The 20299-nt window shown below is 33.2% G+C and overlaps 1 pseudogene; it reads right to left on the reverse strand.

Moving 5' to 3' along the window:
- Positions 1-5749: 5749 nt before the first annotated feature.
- On the reverse strand, positions 5750-11322 carry LOC116138381 (annotated as a pseudogene).
- Between the last annotated feature and the right edge of the window lie 8977 nt (positions 11323-20299).

The raw sequence follows: 20299 nt of genomic DNA on the forward strand, positions 1-20299 counted from the left end.
AAGCTGTTCTAAATTGTGTAAATTACATAGCTGAAATACGTGGTAACATCTGTTTGAATTGTGTAAATCTATGAAATAACTAATATTGTTCCCTTTTTAATGTTGGAGAGAACATTCGTAGCAACTATGACTACATCTCCTCAAGGGCTAGGTTTGCATCTTCTCAACTCAAAACAATGCTCCACAATCTCCAACAAGATTTAAACATTCTACTTTGTCTAAATTAATTTTTAAACAGTCATGACTCTATAGTTTAAACATTCTACTTTGTCTAAATTAAGTTATAATTTAATTTGCAAGTTCACAGCCTCTTTTAAGTAATGTGAGTTTGAACTGCAAATGCATCGTAAGAGAAGGTAATTTTTGCTAAGGCAACTATGTGTGTTGAGGTATTTGATTATATTTCCTCTTTTTCTAGTTCTGGTCACAACCTCTTTGATTGTTCTCTGTTTTGGTCTGATGTTGATTGGTTCTTATTGTGGCTAAAGCCTAAAATGATTTTTTTCTTCATTGTCATTGGCACAAGTTTTGTGAAATTGTTGCTTTGTTTTGGTCTAATGTTGATACTTATTCTTGTGGCTACACCCTAAACTACTTGATATAATGTTTATAGTTTTCTGTATGATATTTTGAGTTTTCATAAATTGTTTTAAGTTTCAGGTATTATCATACTATTTATATGTTATAGGTCTCACATTTTACATTGTAGATATATGATATCATAGTGTTGATGCAATAATTACAACAACTAGAGGCATGTGATTGACAACGTTAAAACTACGTATGTGTGCGCATGATCTCAATGGATCAACAATTGAATGTGCGATTGTGAGTAGACAAAATAAATAATAAGAACAAAGAGAATTTTTAAGTGGTTTGACTACTGAACTGCAAAGCCTACGTACATTGCTATGTTACTGAGTGTATTTGATATCAACAATCTGAATTATAAAGAGTTTCTCAAGTTCTTTCTCTTTTGAGTTTTTCTCTTTCATTCGTCCCCCTTAGAATGGATTAGGTTGAGTTTATATAGCACTCATTATAAGTTTGAATTGAAAATGAATACAAAATCATTAAAATAGGAAATCAACTTGATCTTCGACTTTGATTGTGGAGTCCTTATTGCAAGATATCTCTTTATCCTTTCCTGATTCACCCACAACACTTGATTACAAATTTTTTTTCTCCAATTACTTATATGTGTGCACAATCTCGTTAATTGGCATTGGTTAATGGTAATATTTTGTTTTTGAAGTAATGATATTTTACATTGGATCCACTCTTGAACTGAAATGATAATTATATATAAGAATCCATGATGAATATGAATATGTATATCTCCATATATATATATACTATCAGTTTCGATTCCAGTTTGATTCCTAGAAACCTGAATCGGAACTAGAACTTGAAACATAGATTTTGGTTCCGGTTCTGAGTATCTGGGTTAATTGTTACCCCCCAACTTAAAAAAATGACAAATACACCCCTAAAAAATTACAAATACATTCCAACATTTTATAAAGATTACAATTCAGTCTGAGTTCCTACCCAGTACCTAGACCTTTGTTCTAGTTCCTGTCCAGTTCTCGATTCCAACACTATAGGAACTGGAACAGGACTTAGGAATTCCCGATTTCGATTCTACCCTTCACCCATGCTCACCCCTAGTTCTTAGGCCAAACAAGCCAGAAATAATTGCGCGAATTTCACATAATACTGAAGGTTATTTAACCCTTCTTAAAATTTTTGATTATAAGGTTAGTAAAACATGTCAGAATTTTTTTTTTTCAGTGAGATTGAAAACATTATGTAAATCATTTTTATATTCCAAGACTTGACAAAAAAGTTTCCAGGTTTGGAACTACCTGGAATTGAACTTATCTCAATAAGTTTGATTTAATTTACTAATTTGTCATCAAATTAAGCAGTGAAGCACTAATTTTAAGGTTTTTTTTTTTTTTTTTTTTTTTTGGGGTGCCCGAGAGAGAAGAGAGAAGAGAGAGAGAGAGAGGAGAGAGAGAAGGGGGGGGGGGGGGGTGTGGGTTTTGGATTTTTTTTATTATCTTTTTTATTGGAATTTATGTTTTGTGTTTTTGTTTATTTTTTAAATTTGACCGGTGAATGCTTCGCTTGGACCTGAGGATATCACCTTAAGAAGCACTTGATCATGAATATTTCGAAGATCTTTAGGATATGTTTTGATTATTTTTTATGCTATCCTTTTCTTTATTATTACTTTATGTCTCTCTCAACACACAAAATGTTAGTAATTTTCAAGATTTGTGTTATGACATTATACAGTTTTATTAATGTTTAGAGTGTTGTGTGAAGGTCTCCAAATAAGATATAACGTGAAACTTAGTATATAAACAATAGCATTCTTACACCTTAAACTCTAAACATTTCAACGAATTTACTCGCTATATTCTTTTTCTTATATCTAACAAGCAATTTTTTCTTCAATAATTGAAGATTTTTGAATTTGAATTACTTATTGAATTTTTTCGAGGAGTCTAAGCCCAATTTCATACATATATTATTTGCAAATGAATTATTTATGATATTGTGGATGAATGAAATATTTTATTTATTTAAAGGATTAAACTGATATATATTGGTGACTAAATGGAAGTGTCTAAATGATAGAAATATAAATATAGGGACACTATAGAGAGGGGTTTTTTTTTTTTTTTTTTTTTTTTTTAATGTAAAATATTTAATTAATCCTTTTACATATAATGTAAACCTCTAAGGTTTCTTACAATATTAATAAATTCTAGAATACCACAAAGGTATCGCACGAGCAATATCATCAGTTAGTCTATGTCTTTATATCATGTGATATTATTATTTTTAATCACTCTTCAGTCTTTTACAATTAATTTGATCAGTAGTTCTTATTTTAAATCCTTATGTGACATGCATGCATGCATTAGCTTTTGATCGATATTGTTGATGTGTTACTAGTTTGGTATCATAATTTTTTCTCCAATTGCTTGCGCGTGTGTGTGCTCCTATCTCTTCAATTGGTATGAGTTGATGGTTTATTGAAAATTTCTCTCAAACTTTCAAGCATTCAAAAGAGTAAAATATATAAATGGATAGAGCCATTAACTCCACAAATGATCCTTAAAATAACAATATATATATATATATTTCATTTGCAGGCAGTAGCTCTGAAGGCCGCCAGTCTTTATCACTAGGCACCTAAAATACTTTTTAATGGAAGCTTTAAGGTAGTTGATATGTGAGCTATGGGCTGTATCTTTGTGAGATGCTAAATGGGCAGCCTATGTTTCATTCTAATAATAGGGGTGTTTAAAAGCGGTTAACCAAACAGGTTAACCGCTTTTTTGAAGCAAACCGCTTTTTTGGTTCAGAAAAATTTTCGAACCGAAACCGAACTAGTTTGGGGGGAAATCCGATTTTTCGGTTAATCGGTTTTCTCCCTTTTTATTGGATAAAACTTTTTTTTTTTAAATTAAATTGTGAACATAAACAATACATATCCAAATAAAAATTAAACATTCATACATATTAAAAATTAATAATATATATTTTCATTTTTATTATATATATATATCGGTTCAACAAACCGATTTTGATTTTTTTCCTGAACCGAAAATCCGGTTTTTTGAATTTTTTGAACCGTGATCGAACCGTTTTTTCGATTCGATTTGGTTTTTACATTTTTTTGAACACCCCTACTAATAATTGGTTACATTTGCTTGCGAGTATTTTCAAGTATTTTTCTTTACATATGTCTTAAAAAGTGCCATTTATACTATATAAATGCAATGTTAATATTCTAACTTTAAATTTCCTCGCCAACAGTTTTATCAATTGGGATCAAAAGTTGGGATCTTGGTTTCTGATACTGTTTAACAAACTTGAAAATTTCTCGTACAAGGTCTTGGGCGAAACCAAAGCTAAAAGTATATGGCAAAATTGAAATTACTATTGATGGTCTTTTAACCCTTTCAAAATTTTTTGATTATAGGGTAAGTAAGAGAGGTTAGAATTTAGTTATTTTGAATGAGATTGAATACATACGTAAATTATTTTTTATATTGCAGGACTTGACAAAAGAGTTTCCAGGTCTCGAACCTGTTGGAGTTGACCTTATCTCAGTAAGTTTGATTTAATTTACTAATTTGTCATCAAAGTAAGCAGATTTTCTAGCAAATGTTTGAGTTTTTTAAGTCATCTTTTGGTGTTTTTATTCATGTTTAAAATTTTACCAGAGAATATTGTGTTTGGATCTAGAGGATAACACCTCAGGAAGCACTTGAGCATGAATATTTCAAAGATCTTTAGGATATATTTTTATTAATCTCCCCTTTCCCGACAGGCTTTTTTTTTAATTTTTTTTTTAATTTTCTATATTTCCCGACACAACAATATGCTAGCTTCACGATTTGTGTTAAAACATTTCGTAATTTATTATTTTAAGAGTGATGTGTGCATATATTTTTAAAATGTAGTTTATATATATATATATATTTCAGAATTCAAATAAAAAAGTTATGGGCTGCCAACGAATGAGCCATGTCGAACTCGACCCAACATACAACCCATTATGGTCTGCCTCCAAATGGACCATGTAATGGTGGCACTTGGAAAAATTAAATAAATTAAAAATAAAAAAAAAATTGACAAAAATTAACTTAAATAATGAAAGAGAACTAGATAACGGAAGATTTTAATTTCAATGTTTCTAGTAGTTATTTTAGATTTTTTTTATATGTTTATCTTAAAAATTTAAATAAATTAAATTAGATTAAGATAGTTGTATGTTTTTATCTTAATTATTATTTGTATTATGTTTATCTAATTAATATTTTATAGAATTGGGCTATATCAACTTAAATTTTCATTACGTAATCTAATTAACATTTATAATATGTGACAATAGTAAATGCTAAGGTGATAGGATTCTGATTCCTATTTTGGGACGAGAGTGGGCTGATGGGTTGAAGCCCTATTTGACTTAATTTGTAAGAAAGCCCAACTCATGGAGTGGTCAATCAACAAGATGGATTTAAGTGTAGGCGCAACCAGAATTGGATTAAGGCACTAGGCCGTAATATGTTTATTTCGTTATTGGACATCATCAGACACAATACGATTTTTGGCCCATACATTTTCCAAAATGTTTCACAATAAATCATTAATTAGCAAGAAGTTTTGTTGAGTATGTGCATATTTTTGTTTTGCAATAATTACATAAATTTGCATATTTTCATTAACTTCATTTCCACAAAGTAGAACTAAATTTTTTAATGAATAATATTATCCATTAGACATAAAGTAATTTTTGCTAATTAAAAGTTGATATTTGCTAGTAAGTTTTCAAATACAAACATTTAACAATACAAGCACATTCTTGTGCAAAAATTGAGATAGGCCAGAATGTGAAATACATACATTTGCAGATCATACAAAATCCAATAGATATTCATTCTATACCTTGAAACAAGAAAGAGTTTTTTGTGTATCTATTACACATACAACAAGTCCATAAAAGTAGCAAAAATAGAATACACGTGATTAGGTGGTAACAAGTGCAACAGATTCACAAAAGTTTTCTTCTTTGAAGAAGGCCATGTATTTAAATTTGCAGCAGAATTTTAAGGCAACCTGATTTATTGAATAACAAATAGTAAGATACAACAAGTTTTGAGACACTTACAATATTGACAAACACACAACAATCAACACAATACAAATATATAAAGTTGACACTCAAACTGAATAATTGTACAAATAAACATATATGTGCACATAATGAAGTACTCTTGTCAAGGCACCTTTCTTCAAATGATATCAAGAGACAAACAAGATCTTCATAATACTCTGTCTGTCTCCCTTGATCTTAAGAAGTTTGTCATGAACATACCATGGAAAACTAAGGAAATGCTCGTGATTTAGTCCTTCGTTGTATCGACCCCAGAAACTCGGATGATATGTAACATAATACCAAGCTAATGCTTTCATGTATACTTTCTTAGGACCATCAGATTCATTTGCCTTCTTGTTGAACCATTCCCTGGCTTCCCTTATCAATGACTTCACAGCCAATTTGATTCCTTCCAAATCCCTTTTCTTACTAAAAGATTTCACCATTTTCATTATTCGACCACTGAGTATTTCACCCTCGGTTGATATCCCGAAATAGTCCATCAAATTTCCCAATCTATAATCATAATCACTTTTGTAATAAAAAGCATCATCAATGTAGTCCTTGAAGCCCTCCACTTCCATGTCAAGATCATAAAAGTGCCTCGCCTCATCCGCAGTGAAGGATTTGAGAATACCCATCTTTGGCATAAGATCTTTTACCTAGTGATAAAGTTTCCCAATCACACTTTGTGATTCATAGGATTCGCTTTCAAGCTTTTCCAGGTAATCTGGAAAACTTCTAACTTGTAAATGTTAAGGGATTTTAGTAGGTACTCCGGTTTTTGAGAAGTTGACAGTAATGGAGGCTAGCTTTGCAAGCTGAATACATTGCCATTGTAAGCCAAATACATTGCCAACACATTGCTTTGAAAGGGCCCTTATCTGCAAATGCAACATGGGCAACACATATTATTCCCAAGTTTTCATTGACCTTGTAATTCGTGAAATACTCCTCCACATACTATACCATAATAGTATCTATCTTAAGGCATGGAAAAAAAAATTGTGCGCTAATTAGAACTCAAAAGAAAATGAACTCATGCAATAAGCCATAATTCATGTATGTGTTTGAACAAATCTTGGCATGCTAGATTGAGTAATACCTCAATTTTAACTTCGTTATCAAGAATCTTAGGTGGTGCTGAAGTATAATCCATAGGTGGATACATGCGACAAGGAATGAGATCACCACCCCAACAAACAAAGTAGATATCTCCATCCAAATCACTCCTCGAACATTCATTAGGATGGGGTCTAGTTAACAATGTAAATAATGTCATTGTAAATATGCTTTACAAAGAAAGTTATGCTTAGGTAAACAAAATATCAGTGTACAAGAAGAATGTAATGTGATCTTCAAGAGACTGTGATCAATTTAGAAATTTTCTGTGTTCGATATCAAAATTTCATGCAAGCAAGGAATATAAAATTTGTAATAAGACAGTCTTTGTTTTGTGCAAGAGTGTGTGTGCTATGTGGTGTATATGACAGGCTTACCTCCCCCCTTTAGCTGGAAATACTGTGCAATTCACCATGTGGTGCAAGGCTGGAACATTGACAACCTTTAGTTTACGAACATCTCTAGGATGTAGACATGGATTTTTCGCAACAATTACCCTTTGCTCTAAAATTCTGCTTTGACTTGATACTCTGCCACTAAGCAAAGCTGAGGAATTGTTCGATAACTCAGTCTGGTGATCTGAACATTGCACGAACACCTGACCATATTTCAAGATTCATGTCTCATTGAGACACCCCATCATTGTTTGTCCTTTTGGGACAAAGATTCTTGTTTTTGTTTTCAAGTCTTTCAATGTTGCCAAGCGAAATATTTGTAACATCATTGAAAGAAATGGTTCTTCATGTGGCTTAGAATAATAATGAAGCATATCTTTCAGTACATGTTTGATCTCTCCTGAAGACATCAAGTTAATGTTTCCCGTGCCTTTAATGGATCTGTTAAAATTGCATCCAATTGAGAAATCATATATTTCTGCTTCTTCTTAAACACATTATCCTTAATACCTAGAGTTGACAAAAGTATCACCAATTGGCGATTAAGATAACAAGGCTGATACTTGCTCCATTCCAAAATATCAACACTAACATTATCTGATTTGTATTTGGACATACTTGGTCTCATTGATAACTTTACTGGTGAAGTTGGATCAACTACTACGACACCTTTGTACTTGCCATATTGAATCTGAAAGGCAGATGGAACATATTTGAAGCCACATTTTCTAGTCACCATACAAGCCAATTTAGTTGATATTTTCCCAATGCCGTCAGAGAAAACATATTTGACTGCCCCCCTTTCAACTTCTATATCAGGAATTACTTCAATTTCATTGCTATCAACATCCACAGCTTCCCTTGAGGAGCTGAATGATTGACTAAGTCTAGCAGAATATTTCGCCACATTCCTTATCGCGCTAAAATCACCCAACCTTTCTCTGAGTTCACTTGCAGTTAGCCCTGGTCTAGATGCAAACATCCACAAAGAATTATCTTTCAGTTGACTATTAGAAAAGGCCAGAAATTCAAACTTTTTATCTCCAATAACAATGCCATTTCTCAAAGTTGACAATATCCTTTGATAAACTCTAGTACGCCTTTCAGTATTCGCCAAAGATGCTCGAGCTGATAAATGTGTTGCACGTACTTTTTCAAGATCCTCATTAACAAAAGAAACACGAATAAAGTTCTCACCATCATCAGGATATGTGCGTAAGACATTATTGGATAGAACAACCTCTGGACTGAAGAAATATACTTTAGATGGGATGACTAGAACCCTGCACATATATACCAATCCGTGACTTAGATTGGTGGCAGGCAACATAGGAGGTCTTGCAGCCATGCTATACTTTTGGTATTCTTTTCTAAGCCATCGTCGAGGTTCAAAGCGACATTGTTTTGAGTAAAATAGTGTCTAAAGAGCATGTTCTACAAATGCTATATTTCTCCTATGCGGTTCAACCATCTGAAAGAATTTAGCATCTATTGTTGCCCTAGGTATATGTAGACGTAAAAATCTACCTGTGCGGAAAGGGGGGTCTGATCCTGCGGGTTGAGGCCACCAGCGATCTGTTGTACCTGCACACGTAGAGAAACACACGCGTGAAGCGAACGGGAAACACCGGGGTGGTGTTTGCCGTAGGCACTCCGACGCTCAAGTCAGCAAGGCTGAAAGGCTAATATAGTGAGGGCTAGGGAGTGAGAAATTACCGGAAGTCTAGTCGGGGACTGTGACTACGGCGAATAAGCGAAACTCTCAAGTAAAGAGTCTAGGGTGTGAAGGTGTAATGTTGATGTTCGTTGTGAGAGGGCTGGCCTCTACTTATATAGTGGTCGTCTGGTCTCCCAATCCTGGTGGGAGCAGGAGTCCTAGTGTGACTCTGATGCCAACCCTAGAAGAATCAGGGCCGTAATTAGCTGTCTTATCAGTGTCCGAATAGGAAGTTAATTCTGATTAGGAGAATGACTCCCAAGTGGGAAAGTCACCAAGAAAGGGGAAGACGACCTTGAATAGGGGATTGATCAAGAATGGGAAAATATTGAAGGGGCTATGGGCTCTGGACTCACCCATAGGCCCAGGAATTGGACAGGGCTTAAGAGGCTCGCGCCCATGTAGTTTGGGCCGGCTATACCTCGTATCAAAATAGGACTAATCTGGCTTGGGCCTCTGTAGGACTAGGCCTGGTCTTTCTTCACTAGTGGTCCTATTTCCCTATTTGGGCCAAGGACGATTTTTGGCCCTAACAGTATACAACCATGCTGAACCAAGATATTAATCTTAAACAGGATATGAAATGGCAAGTTAAATCCTTGGGGTGGACTTACAATGGGGACATGATCAGAATGGCAAGAGGAAGTTGAACCTCTCTCCACAATGAGTTTCCCTTTGGTTTCTTTATAGTAAGCGAAATCTTTCTGAAAATTTGAAAGATAATTGGTGATGCGAAGTTCCAAACATAAAGCAGTAGATTGGCCAATGCAAGAGGATTGAGTAAAATCAACTTCAGAACCCACTGAACATCAGTGTCATCTCTAAAAAAGGTTTGATGAGGCACATCTTTCGAATATATCCGAGGAACACCAAATAACTAACAATAGTAACACAGAAAAATGAAAAAGAAGAACATGTTAAGATTTGTCCTTAGTTGTCATACATATTAAAACGTATTATTCCTAATAATCTTAAGAACTGGAACAAGTTTTAACAATAGCTTTAAGTATCAAATCATCCACTAGCGATATAAAATCTTAAATAATGCAAGAGATTGTTACTGTGTAGCAGCAAAGTACAATAAGAAGCAATTATGTATTGCAAAAATAAAAGAAAAATACAATATTGATTAGTTTAAATAGCACACCTGAATGATGATAAACCTTTTGTCTTGTAGACGGCGCAACTCAACTACCCTAATGCTCTTGTACAAGAGCTGAAGCTTATATTCCACAGAGTGATGAGATAGAAAAAAGATAAATTTTCTTAGTCCAAATCCAAACTTGACAGAAACATTTTCTTGAGTCCATAGTGATGAAAACTTTTTTTTTTTTGACAATTGAAAACCAAAATGCAACTGGACATCATAAATCCTATGTCCTTCACCCATATCTCGAGCTTTCAAGTAGGAATTTCGATACCAAAGGTGTTCATTAGCCAAGGACTTGATCGTATCTACAGCTTCATTAGATGTGAAGTGTACAATTGCATAGGCCCTTGAACCTTTATTTTGTTGAACTCCCACATCAGTGACAACCTCTTTACCCAAAATTTGCTCCAGAAATTGTTTTATAGCCTTTGGTTGCTCAGCCATAACAAATCCATACAATATGATTGACTTACCCATTCAGTCTAAACAATTTCAACTGCAGTTTCCTAATCAACACCAAATTAGTAACACTTAAAAAATCCCATTTGATGCATGAAAAGTAAAGAAATTTGAAAACATCAGTGCTCAATTAATAAACCTGAACAAATATTTCTTAAATTATAAGATCGCATTTTCAACAATCAGAATTGAAAAATGCCTACCCATTTCAGTTTTAAAGGAAGTTGATTAATCCAGACACGATAATCTGAAAGAATATATGTCACAGACCATACAATATGTTGCTAAAAACATTCCTTCTTTTCATGATTATAAGAAGTTATAGATATATAATCAAGGGGAAACAAGCTTGGCTAATAAAATCTCCAGAAAATCACGTAAAAGAAACTTTTCATTAATTGCCCTAACATCACAAAAAATTGTCATAACTCTTCCGTAAGATACTAGCCAATTTGTCTAAAGTTCCACAGAGATGAACAAAATTTTTGGCACTTAAAGAAATGATAAACAATATCAAAACTTGGCTAGTCTAAACATGGAAAAATGATTAAAATTTAGAATATGTAAAGTTTAGTGTAAGGAGAAAATCAAAATCAAAATCAGTGAGCGAACAAAAGAGCACACAGTTGAAAATCCTCAATAAAATTCAACTTTAAAATGCATGCAATCTTAAACAAGAGACTGCAACAAAGGAAATAAGCGAATGGTTGTAATTAAATAAGAGAAAGAAACTCACAAAGAGTACAGAGAGATAATTGCAGAGATATGAATAAGCGGATGGCAGTACGTACGTAAGCAGAAACAAGCAAAAATGCAGAAGAAGAAATGAAGGATTTGATCATCTTTATAGAGAAGGGGAAAAGAAAGAAAGACTATTGGTAGTCAATTTCTGTACTTGCAAACCAAGTCATTTCATGGCGCCAACAAGTTCCATTCCCAGGATTCAATACTTTCCTTGCAAATAATTTCTCTACCACTTTACCTAGAATTTAAGATTTTAAAATTATATAATATAATATTATTATTTTAATTGTAAATTACTCGTAACAAATCATTATTATTCTTTTAATTCTCCCAACTTATTTTTATGAAATTCATCATATAACTCCATTTTCTCTTATTTCTACACCACTCTTCCTCTATATTTAAACACTTATTTTTAATGCTATCTCATATTAACAAGATCAGTAATTTTTTGTATACATATTTATAAAATTTGTCAACCCTTCTAAAAATAATTTTTTTGTTCGCCTCTACATGAGATATGACAATGTTTCCACCTTATAGGTTTTGTGAAGTCCTTATATCACACGCATAAATATGTCATATTATAATAAAAATTTGCAATACATAGATAACATTATTCAGACAGATGTTTTTGTTATTAATTAGTTGATATTATTAGATAGGTACTATAGCATGAATTTTTTTGTTTATTTTAAGTTTTAAAATCTTATAAACTCAAAGATTTTATTAATTACATAGTCATGCTCTGTATTAAAATAAATAAATAAATCTCTTGTGTGAAATCTAAAATGATAATTTCTCAAAAATAAAGATATTTGTTCAAAGTAGTTAGGAGGTGTTTGGTTGGGGGTTATCCCCATTATTGAGTTAATGTCATCTTATATGCTTATATTACCACATTTGGTTGTCAAGTAATATAAGATTCCAATGATCTTCCAAAACCAATAGTAATTACTTTTGGTTATATAGGTGGTAATTTGAAATTCTGAATACCTCAATTTTCTTAGGTATTTTAAGATTGTTTAATAATCATAATTTTGTTACAATTTTATCCTTAATTATTAACATTTTTGGATAATAATGCCCTCATTTTGAAATTAATTTACATGAACCTGCCATTACAATTTTACCCCTAATTAATTAAGTTCTGGATAGTAATGCCCTTTATTTAAACAAATTGTAGACCACTACCACCTGCCAGCCAGCACCGCTGGCCACTAGCCACTACTGCCGGCCGCTAGCCACCACCGCCGACTGACGTCACAGGACAGAGCATGACTGGGCGCATCTGGCCGACAGTGTGTCAATCTAGCCAAATCGATGGCCATAAATGGCTAGATCCATGGCCGTTAATGGCCAATCCATGGCGTATGACTCCAGAATAGATCTGACCATTAACAGTCAGATCCATGGTTGTTAACGGCCACAGATCTAGCCGTTAATGGCCATTGACCTGGTCGAAAATGGCTAGATTAGCACACGACTGACTAGATTCGGCTGGTCGTTCGCTGTTTTGACAACTTCCGGCGGTCGGCAGTGGCTTGGGGTAGGTGGGGGTGATTTTATTAGAATTAAACTTTTATGTGGCTGGAGTGTTTTAGCAAAATCTCAAATGTAGAGGGTTAAAAAATATTCAAAAAATAATAATATATTAATATTTTAAAAAGAGGACAATTTAATAATCTATATAACATACTAACCAATTTATTTCTCCCAACCAAACATATCAATATAATATACCCACCAGTTTATTCCAACCTAATCAAACATATTTCCCTAAACATTCCTAGTATTCAAGGTAATCTATTCCAGCCTAACCAAACATATTTCCCTAAACATTTCTAGTAATCTTCAAGGCAATCTATCTTTCCATTAATATAACATTCTAGTAATACAACATTCACTTAAGTAAACGCACCCTTAGGGTTATTATCAGTCAAGGACACTTTTATCATAAACTTACAATTATAGAACACTTTTATTAGAAAAGACAATAAGAAGATACTTAACTGTTTAAAACCGTTAACGTTAACAAATTTTTTTTGAATGATTAAAATATACACGTGTAAGTGATTTTATTGTTTTAAAAAAATAGAAATAAAACAATATAAACATCACTAAAATATTTTATATCCATGTATATATTGTTTTATTTTTATTATTCTTTCAAAACAATAAAATCACTAACACATGAATATTTTAGTCATTTAAAAAATTTCAATTAAAGTTAATAGTTTTAAACCGTGAAGTGTTTTCTCGTTATTTTTTTAAATCTTATAAGTTTTTATAAAATTGTTCTGATAATACCTAGATTAGTTATAATGTAGGTTTTACTGACGTGGATAATTTGGTGGGTCCAAATTTTCATACACATTGCAACTTTTCATTGGGTAGAGACCATTGTTTTAAAACCCGGACTGGAGGGCAAACCGTTTTGCTGTCCGGGTCACGGGTCAATCGGTCCAACCGATTGGACCCGCCGATTGGACCGATGACGTCAGTAATATTTTATTTTTAAAAAATTTCTATTAACCCCTCAAATTTCAATATATTACAAAAATTCCCCTAAAAAAGTTCAAATTGGTCTCTAAAATTTTTTTTTATTTAAAAAATGGCCCAATAAAATTACTAATTAATCCCTAAACTTTTGATATATCTCCAAAATGCCCCTATAAAATTACAAATAACCCTCATAATTTTAAAATATTTCAAAAACCCCCTTGAGACCTAAACCGGACCGGAGAAGCTACCGGCCCCCATCCAATCGGTCTGACCGGCCGGTCCGGTCTGGTTTTTAAAACAGAGGTAGAGACATAAAAGTACATGGTAATTAGAATCTTTAATTAACTCCCCTTCAGCAATTAAGTTAATTAAAATCATCACTAATTCATTATATTTTTAATTGTGGATTAAACTAATTTTTTTTTTAAAGTTTTTTTACATGGCTTTCAGAAATAAAATTTTGCAATAATAAGACCATGAGACTTGAACAAAAAAATTGATGGGGAAGTATAAGATGCTATAATTTATCTCTCTTGCTAGGCAAAGGTGGTGAACAACAACATATTGGGGAATTCTCTACTTGCTTTTTAAGGACAGACCGAATCTAATTCATGGATGATATATATCAATAAAACTACCTGCACTAACCCAAGGTATACAAATTGAGTACTAACTGATGTGGCTAATATCAGTTCCCTCCAAAGCCTTAAATAAAAATAAAAAAATAAAAAAAAATTCAAAATGAATAAACTCTTTCAAACTACAAACAGAACCCGCCACTTGAAACTAAAAACAGAAACCCGCCACTGACTAGCAGTGTATCCTCTACCACCACCACCGTGGCCTGCCGTCTTCCACCATTAGCGTCGGTCACCGTCGTCCACCACCAGCGCCGACCAACATCTTTTGCCGGCACCCGTCATTTTCATCCACTGAATTTATAAAAAAATTGCTCTCAAAATAGAAACCCATAAGATTGAACCATCTTTTGCTTCATGGTATTATTTCCATAGCTTTAAAACATCATCTAAGAACAATATAGGAGCTTGAGAGTCATGATAAAATGCTATAAATAAAATGCTGTACTTGTTAACATCCGTTGCTTATGTTGTGGTTTGACAATTGTTGAACTATTTCATTGCAAAATAGTTTATTTGTCAATTTATTTCTTTTTATTGCAGGTTGTGCTTTTTTGAACTTGGTCTTGGTGTTGTATCAAAGTTCCAAAGATGGAATAGCGTAGTGAAAAAAATCCAGACAACTCTTCTTCTCATTTCAATGTTGTGGAGGTAATATTTTGTTGGTAATCTCATTTTATTCATTAATATGATTTTAAATTTTTTATGGTATTGTTCCTATCCTTTTTGTTGTATTATTATATTTTAATTATGGCTATTATAATATCAATAAATTAGGATAATCATTTTGAAGAAATGGAAGATACAAGAAGTGCAGATGAGGAATGGGAGCCTAAGCCTAGAATGATTTTTGATTCGCTTGATAATCTTGTCCAACACTACAAAAGCTATGGGAATAAATGGGTTTCGAAGTTATTATACGATCTTCAAAGAAAGGATATGATGGAGAGGTGACAAATGCGACACTAGATTGTTCTTGTATTAGGAAGTCGCGCAGTAACCCCGTAAATGCTTTTAAAATGCATCCAGTGACAAAAACTAATTGTAAGGCTCGAATTGGTGCAGTTGTACGTTCGGACGGCAAATGGAAAATATGTTCAGTTGTGTTTGATCATAACCATGAACTCAGTAGTCTTAACAAAAGTAGATATTTCAGAAGCAATTGAATTATACAACCATACGTAAAAAGAAAGTTTGAAGTGAATGATAGGGCTGGAATTAGGCCAAATAAAAATTTCAATTCCATGTTAGTTGAAGCAAGCGGTGCTGAGAATTTTCCTTTCCTACAGAAAGATGTAGGAACTACATTGAAAAAGTTAGGAGGTTACGACTTGGTGTTGGAGATGCTTCTGAAATCCAAAAATATTTTTTGAAAATGCAAAATGAGAATTCTAATTTCTTCTACATAATGGATTTAGATGAAGAAGGTCGATTAAAGAATGTTTTATGGGTGGATGCAAGATGTAGGGCTACATTTAAAGAGTTCGGTGATGTTGTGACATTCGACACTACATATTTGACCAACAAGCATGATATGCCATTTGGTGCTTTTGTTGGTGTTGATCATCATGTTCATTCAATACTGTTAGGTTGTGGGTTAATCTCCAATGAGGACACAAAGACATTTGTATGGCTTTTTCAATCTTGGCTTGCATGTATGTTGAATTGTGCTCCTAAAGCAATAATCACTAATCAAGATAAAGCAATGCAAAATACAATCGAGATTGTGTTCCCTGGTACACGACATAGCTGGTGTTTGTGGCATATAATGAGGAAATTGCCTGAAAAACTTAGAGGTTATAGTCAATATGAACAGATTAAGTTTTTTTTTTTTGCAAAATGCCGTGTATGATTCATTGACATGTGAGGAGTTTGAAGAACGTTGGCATAAGTTCATTGATAAATACAACCTTCACGTCATTGATAAATATAAAGATTAAGCATCTATAAGAGACATGATAAAAAAAATTTATAAGTTCAAAAAAATGAAAGCCTTGGAATGGTCTACCAGTGCACCAAAACTGAAATCAGAAGGAGATTGAAGGCATAATCCCTGATTACTATGGTTTCAACAAAATAAATTTCATAATCATCCAATATAAACTATATGATTCTAAATTCATCAATTCTTGGTGCATTCTAAGGGATGCAATAAAGTTAATGGCTCAGGGATAATTAGAGGTTTCAATCAAGACGAAAATTCCTGACATTCATCAAAGTCTCTCTAAATCCAAAAGTAAAGCAATAAAACCAATGAAACATTTGTATTCAAAATTGCCAACGAATAAACAGAACACCAAAAAATCTTAGTAAAAACCAATGCATTTAAATGGCCCTATGGCAAACAAGGAAATTTGTTGTTCTAGACATATTTAAAGGTATTTCTTCTTCTTTATAAAAGATGTTGACCCCAAATACTGAACTACAACATATTTGCAATCTCAGGAAACTTCTTATATTTACTTTGCAGTTAGTTTAATTGTTGTAGATTTTGACCAGATTCTTTCAACTGCGCATATTTTCTAGGGATTCTTCGTGTATAGAAATTTGCGGTCTCAAAATTGTGTCCTGAAGATTTGGACCTGAATTTGTGCTATTTGATCCAGATAGTAGAGAGGAAAGGTTGCTTACTTTGGAGAGCCTAAGAGTATGGACGATCTCGTGAGTGATTGGTGTCGGATAACCCGGTATTAATATAATCTTTCACTCTTTGTTTTATGATCCTACTGTATATTGATAAGAAAAAAATCTAGAATACCCGAAGGTATCGCATCAGCCATATCATTAGTTAGTCTATGTTTTATATCATGTGATATTATTATTTTACACTCTTCAGTCTTTTACAATTAATTGATCAGTAGTTCTTATTTTTTAATCCTCATGTGACTTGCATGCAGCTTAGCTTTGATCGATATTGTTGATGTGGTACTAGTTTAGTAACATATTTTTCTCTCAATTGCTTGTGCGTGTGTGTGCACCATCTTTTCAATTGGCATTGTGAAGTATCACACCGACTAGACACGCTCAAGCTTAAGGGTTTATAAGAGAGGATAATCCTCTTATTCAACAAGACCTTATTGGTTGGGAGGCCAGACTCATCTCAAATTTATTATGAGCTGAGTGCTTGACCAACGGGTGAGAAATTAGAGCTAACAACTATCTCCATCAACAGGCATGACCAAACATATGGGTTTTGACTGTGAAGGGGAGTATTGGAGTCTCACACTAACTAGGCACGCTCAAACTTCCTGGTTTATAAGAGTGGGGAATCCTTCCATTTAAAAATCTTATTAGGTGAGGAGTCAGACTCATCTCAAATTCTATCAGCAGGTTGAGGTTTACTGAAAATTTCACTCAACTTTCAAGCATTCAAAGAGTAAAATTTTCTTTATGACAGTTTTAAAAGGAATGTTTATAATAATATAGATAGCGAAAGCGAGAGGAGAGGGAGAGAGAGAGCAATATACTCCAAAAATAATCCTTAAAATAACAATATATATTTCATTGCAGGCAGTAGCTCTGAAGGCAGCCTGTCTTATTACCAAGCACTGAAAATTTTTAATGGAAGCTCCAAGGTTGTTGATATGTGGGCTGTGGGCTGTATCTTTGGTGAGATGCTAACTGGGCAGCCTTTGTTTGTTCTATACTTGGTTACATTTGGTTGCGAGTATTTTCGTATTTTTCTTTATACATCTTAAAAAGTTCATTTACTATATATGCAAGTTGAATTCTAACTTTAAATTTCCTCGCAACAGTTTATATCAATGGGATTAAAGTTGGGATACGTGTAACAAACTTGAAAATTTCTCGTAGGGTCTTGGGCGAAACCAAAGCCAAAGTATATGGCAAAATTGAAATTCGAGGTGTCTTTTAACCTTTCAAAATTTTTGTTATAGGTAAGTAAAAGAGGTTAGAATTTAGTTATTTTGAATGAGATTGATACATAGTAAATTATTTTTTTATTTGCAGGACTTGACAAAAAAAGTTTCCAGTCTCGAACCTGGGAATTGACCTATCAGTAAGTTTGATTAATTTACTAATTTGTCATCAATAAGCAGATTTTAGAAATTTTTTTTTTAGTTTTTTAAGTCATCTTTTGTTGTTTTATTCCTGTTTAATTTTACCAGAGATATTGTGTTGGATCCAGAGAGAGGATAACACCTCAGGAAGCACTTGAGCATGATATTTCAAAGATCTTAGGATATATTTTATTATTTTTTCTATTTCCCAACAAACAATATGCTAATTTCAAGATCTGTGTTAAAACATTCATAATTTTATATTTTAATGGTGATGTGTGAAGGTTTCTTGCATCTTGAAACTCTAGAACATTTCACTCGAGTACATTGCAATTTTCTTTTTCTTATTGGGGCACTGTTTTAAAACCTAGACTGGAGAGCAACTCGGTCAATTGATTGGGTCCTAGTCATCGGTCCAATCGATTGACCACTGACATTGTGTTGATGTCAACGCTCCAGTAGAAAACCAAATCATGGAAACCAGACCAGCACTCTAGCAGGAAAAAAGCATCGTAACTTCTAGACATGAAAAAAAAACTGAACCAAAAATTGTAGAGGCAAAGAGACCCCAAAACAAGCAGCTTGCAAAGCAGCCCCTAGTGGCATTGTTTTAAAAATCGATATGGTGTGTGACCTGAATGGATAAGGTGATTGGGTCACAAGTCGATCGGTCCAACCGGTTGGACGGCCCAGTTAGACCGGTGATGCCAGCAATTAAAACAGTTTAAACATGTTAGTTAGTCCCCAATTTTAGTATATACAAAAAACTCCTAAGAATCGCAAATAGGCCTGCAATTTTAATTTATTTAAAAAATGCCTCACATAATTCGTTAGGTCTTAAAATTTTGAAAATGTTGCAAAAATACCCTTATAGCACAAGACAAAAAACCACCCTCCATCATCATAAAACGACAACAACGGGCAGCCAAGGAAAACCCTAAAGGAGCAGGATTAGGCCGCCCCATCACCCAACAAAACAGCCTAATAACACAGAAGAACAAACAGAACAGAAAAGCGACCACAACACCCCCACACCGGTTGTCAGGAAGCCAAAGTAGAATTCTGAAACTGCAAATGGAATATAACCCGCAAATCCTCGTCATTGAAGTTGAAGAAAATTCGATTTTGATCTTCTTTAGACTTTCAGTTTATACTTTAGAGTGAAGAGAGTGAAAAAGATTGAAGATAGATGCAGTTAGGAGATGGAAATTGAAGGATGAAGTGAACGAAATCTGTGAAGAAGGAAGTCCGATTGAAATGAAATGAAGATGCAAATTGGAATCAATTTTTTTGGATTATGTTATAGTAACTCCTAATTAGTGAATTAATTTTTTTTTACCCACTATACACACCTATTATTTGTGAATTTGTAGTCAAAATCATGACATGAGACAAACTTAAATCGAAATAATAAGTGAGATCAAAAGTGTCTAGCCAAATAATAGTTATTTTAAATTCGAATTTTTCATTCATTTTAAAAATATATTTCACATTTCAATCAAACATTTACATGATTCTTGTATTTTCATTTTGAAAATGCAAAATTGTATTTAAATCTAACTCAATCAGGCAAATGAATATGTATAAAGTAACCAAACTTTAAGAGAGACTATTGAGATAATCCTGACACAATCTCCTTCACTGGCAACATTGAGTTTTAAGAATGAATGAATGAATGAATGGAACATTATACAGAATATAAACAACATGCAAAATGCATATATTCTACTGGGTCGAACCGTTTGTGGTAGACCCAACTGGGGAGATTCAAAAATCATCTGTTTTCTCAGTCTATTCAATATCTCGCCATCCTCTCAGTTTCAATATCAGATTAAGAATCAAACAGAGTCTAATCCAAAAGTCAACT

Source organism: Pistacia vera, unplaced genomic scaffold, assembly GCF_008641045.1.
Source record: "Pistacia vera cultivar Batoury unplaced genomic scaffold, PisVer_v2 Contig340, whole genome shotgun sequence".
Taxonomy (NCBI): Eukaryota; Viridiplantae; Streptophyta; class Magnoliopsida; order Sapindales; family Anacardiaceae; genus Pistacia; species Pistacia vera.